We start from the raw sequence: 4,935 nt of genomic DNA, 5'->3' as shown, positions 1-4,935 counted from the left end.
CAAGTATAACTCAGTCTCAATTTTTTGAAGTTAAAATTATTTTCATTACACTTTCTTTAATAAACCCCTTCAACTATTTTTTTTTTGGTATTAGACATTGACTAATGAGATTATAAAAAGGTGAAATCAAACAAAACAAAAACCTTGGATAGACACAAAATGCTGGAGTAACTCAGCAGGACAGGCAGCATCTCTGGAGAGCAGGAATGGGGCACGTTTCGGGTCGAGACCTTTCTTTAGACAACAGAAACCTTTGCCGGACACTATGAAGACCTGTTTCAATTAAATCTTTTATGGATTCAGTGATTATTATTTTGATTTTAATTATGTTAATTCATGTTTTTTTTTTCTTTTAGATTCCTTATTGCAGGGACACTTGTGGGATTTCACCACATCCATTATTTGAACAAAATATGTAAAAAAAACGGTTAAAATTAATTCCAGGGATATTTTGAAAGGGTTCCATTCAAAACCATTTTCCTACTTTTGGGTGGTTCTTAGATTGCAAGCATTATCTTCTTATTCCAGTACTGTTCACTGTTTAGGTTTCTTTGCTACTTAATTTTGTAGAAGTTACATTTTTCTTACAATTTTCTCTCAGCTCCAAGTCACCAAAATTACATCAAAGGCTCAAACAATATTGGATTGATTTACTGGTCAACAGAATATGCAGATTTATTTTTGGAGGGGGCTTGTAAATATGTTTTTGACTTCAGTGCCAAAGGCAAAGAAATTACAAATGAATATTACAATTGAAAGATGGAGACACAAAGGGGTGGGGACCGAAATTAGCGCCAAGCTATGGTAAATTAAAACACAAATGGAGTGCCTTTGTATAACTGTGTTATACGTGGCAGAAATACCTGCTTGCTTGCAAGCAAACCACTTTCACATTCAAAATAACAGTGCAAAGTATACCTATTAATGTAGAATTCCAGCGTCACCAAATATAAAACGCAATATGGAAATTTTTATACACGTTTCCCACAAGATTTGCGATGAAAAGTTTTGCTGGTTTGACCTTCAGATTGCATTTCTATCTTGAATAGACCTAATCCAAAGCTATCACAGTTAGTGGCTGTGTTCAATGCCATAATCACTCGTCACCATGTGGGAAAATAAAATCAAGCTTCAAATCATTTTAATTTTGCTCAGCTGCAGAGGTTTTTTTGAAAAGAAATACATTGCAGGAATGTCATTTGTTCTGCTCGTGTTAAAAAAAGTTTCAGGCCCCTCCGTCTTTTTTTAAGTAAAGCTTCATTTCAAAAATCAAAAAAATCAAACTAATGCACGACAAGCTTCCACAATACAGGCATTGATTATGAAATAAGGTGGACTTACTGATTAAGTAAGCTAAAGTGACACAGTTCTCCGCATGGCTCAAAGAATGAAGTAGTCAATCTGACAGAAATGCATATTGGCTAAAAGGTTAACTGTTCAATGCAAGTTCATTATAGAATATCACAAAGCAGGCTGCCTTGGAAGATGCCATGACAATGATTCATCAATGATTTTTTTGTTCTTCTGTTCTGCCTTGTAGCAAAAGGTTTTATTTAAATAGATTGTTACTTTAATCACTTGCAATAAGCACACAGGTCTTCTTCAAACTGTTTCAAACCTTCGACTTTCAACAATTAGAGTTTATAGTATCAGATTAATGAAACAAAGATTTTTTGACCATTTTACCAATTTCACCGACGACTTCTTTAAAATTCCTCAGTGTTTTTATTCTTCAAAAACAAGCAATAAAGTAAACGGTGATTTAAAGTGAGATTTGTGCTGCTGGGTGGAGGGTTGTTCAAGTAATGAAAGAGTTAAATGATGGACAGAAGCAGTAAGCCGTGATTTTATTGAGGGCTTTACTTAATCAAAACATTTTTTGTTAAATGTTGTTTACCATCCTTCACTCAAATTCATTTAAGTTTCTTGGCTTGTGGTTCTGTCAAAAAAACAAGGCAGTTTCAGAACGATGACATTTAATGCTGCACCAGTTCAAATTACTTGATAACCAGTGGCAGTACCTAGTTGACTAAGCAAATTAGTGTCCAGGCCGGGCAAATCAGTGGGAAAATTGTATTTATCACACAATGCGGCACAGAGCTCTGTTTCCCACACACTCCTGTTACATCATTACCTAGTCTGTGGGCAAAAACACCAATGTACTCACTGCAATCGGGTCAGGTGAGAGGGATATGAAAAAGTGAGTGGAAATTTAATATGAGTGGATGGAGTTTCACTTGGAGCCCTTAGATAACTGACTCCTATCCTGCTGCTCTGCAATTTTCGTCTTCGATTTCAAGCTTTGCTTTTATGCTAAGCTGTTGGATCCCACAGATTGATGTCCAAGGAAACCTGGTTAGGGTGGTTCTCTGTGTAGGTGCTGTGTGCAGAAAGCTCATAAATAAATGGTCAAATTACCACAACAATGTTTAGGGCTTCTCAGATGTTGTACTGTAGATTGTAGACTGTTGATTAAGTTTTGTAATACTTTGTTCTAGACGCTGCCTGCTAAATAATGCCAAATTTCAATTAATCCCCCTCACTTCTGCTTCATAAACAACAGCAGTAAAATACTTATTTGAAAAGCAGGAGTCAAATGTATAAACGTGAACAAGCGGCCACCTCCAGCATGGTCTTTGTGCAGCTCCTGACTTTATATTAAAGTAAAATAATTTTTGGCATTATAAAGAAGTTAATGAGCTTTTTTTGGAAAAGTAGTACTTGGAAAGAGAATTATATTATATTAAATTATATTAGTACATTGAAAGAGAATTATTTTATGAAATCTACATAACTTTCACCACTGCCATGTGCCTGTGTGGGAAGCAACAGTGTAATTTCTGATCTCAGAAATGTTTACATTTAAGTGGGAAAGATTTTTTCTTGTTGTCAGGACTATTCCTTCATAAACTTTATTTGAATTTCTTAATTCAGCTAAGCCTCGGAGAATTATTTCAGCAAGAGTCCAGTAATTGGCAGATACAGTAAAAGAGCTCGAGAAACAGGAATATTTGACACCGAAGATAGACGCAAAAAGCTGGAGTAACTCAGTGGGTCGGACAGCATCTCTGGAGAAAAGGAATAGGTGACGTTTCGGGTCGAGACCCCTCTTCACAATGAGAGTCAGGGGAAAGAGAAACGAGAGATATAGACGGTGATGTGGAGATATATAGAACAAATGAATGAAAGATATGCAAAAAAGTAGTTAAAACGAGATACCTAGCCTACAGCTAACAATGGACTGACTCCTTTATCATCCTGACTTTTTTGCATATATTTCATTCATTTGTTCGATATCTCTCTACATCACCGTCTATATTTCTCTCGTTTCTCTATCCCCGGACTCTCAGTCTGAAGAAAGGTCTCAACCTGAAACACTACCTATTCTTTTTCCCCAGAGATGCTGTCTGACCCGTTGAGTTACTCCAGCTTTTTGTGTATATCTTTGGTTTAAACCAGCATCTGCAGTTCCTTCCTACACAATATTTAACACAAGTCAGTGGAAACAGTTCATAATCCATTTCTACTGGGTGTCCTTTATATTCACTGCAATTCATGACGTACTTTGTACTGAAATTGAGAATTAATAGTTTTTACATTTCGGTGAATCCATATCAATAGCTGAACACACAATTGATAGGAATAGACGAAGTAACATTTCTATTTTCATACGTATGCACAAACAACTCATGTTATTCTTTTTTTTGCACAATTATTCAGAAAAATCAGTCCATTGCATACTGAATGTCATATTGCATTTTTGATATAACTTTCAATATTTTACTCTGTTATGAATATTGTGACAATATTGTCTTCTCTCATAAAATGTATTTACCTTAGGGCGCATTTACGCAGGAAAAGGTGAATTGTATCTGAATTGTTTTATGTTGCCCAAGGTGCTGGAACACTGCTTTATCTTTAGTTCTTTCACATTTGAGAATATCACATTGGCCATGTACTTATGCTGTGGTATAAGCTCATAATACGAATAATACTAATGTGCTCAAAGGCACTTGTGCCCGGAAGGAGGACTTGGAACCTAATTTTATAATGTGATTAGGGAACTGTGGCTTACTGTTCTTCATGTGGTCAGAGTCAGAATGTGTAGGAAGGAACTGCAAGATGCTGGTTTACACTGAAGATAGACACAAAATGCTGGTGTAACTCAGGGGGACAGGCAGCATACAAGGCAGGGTAGAGCTCAGCGGGACAGGCAACATACAAGGCAGGGTAGAGATTCCAGAGATGCTGCCTGTCCCGTGAGTCGCAATGTTTGGTTAATGTTCCAGTGGCAGTAGAATGATTTTCACTTGGTATTAACTCTTAGGAGATGTGTAAACAAATATAGAAATATCTGTTTGAATCATAGATCCGAGAAAACCATCCTTGGTGCACAGTGCTAAACAGGCCATGTAGCTGCATGAGCACATTGCACTCTGCTTCACAAACACATCTCATTGAAAACAATGGAATTCATTTCAGAGGCAAAGCACAACTTGGTTCATCACCATGGATTGGAGATGAATTTCAAGGCATTTGTTTTTTCTATTTGAAGTCATGGGGCAGGCGTGGGAAGGGAGTGGTCAAGGGGCAGAGATTGTACATGCATTAAAAGGTGCTGATTACATTATCTGCTGGTCCTTGGACAATGTGAATGTACCAACTTTTCGCATTGTTTAACTTTTTCTTCTTATCGAGTCCATTAGAAGTTGTTCAGCCAGAGCTGAACACACTTCTCAGCATCTGCGTACAATGGTGTCTGTCTTGTCGCTTCTTGTGTGTGGTGGTGGAAAGATTGGTGGAAACAAGGCTACGAAGTGAACGCTCTTTCCTTGACCCAATTGTTTAACTGATGTCTATACTATTACTAAAACTCTCATCTTGTCCTCTTCCGGTTGGCGTTGTTTTTAAATTTGCACAAAAACGATCCCCCAT

The sequence above is a fragment of the Amblyraja radiata genome, chromosome 13 (assembly GCF_010909765.2).
Source record: "Amblyraja radiata isolate CabotCenter1 chromosome 13, sAmbRad1.1.pri, whole genome shotgun sequence".
Lineage (NCBI taxonomy): Eukaryota > Metazoa > Chordata > Chondrichthyes > Rajiformes > Rajidae > Amblyraja > Amblyraja radiata.
The sequence above is the reverse complement of the archived record's forward strand: the minus strand, read 5'-3'. Positions refer to the sequence as shown.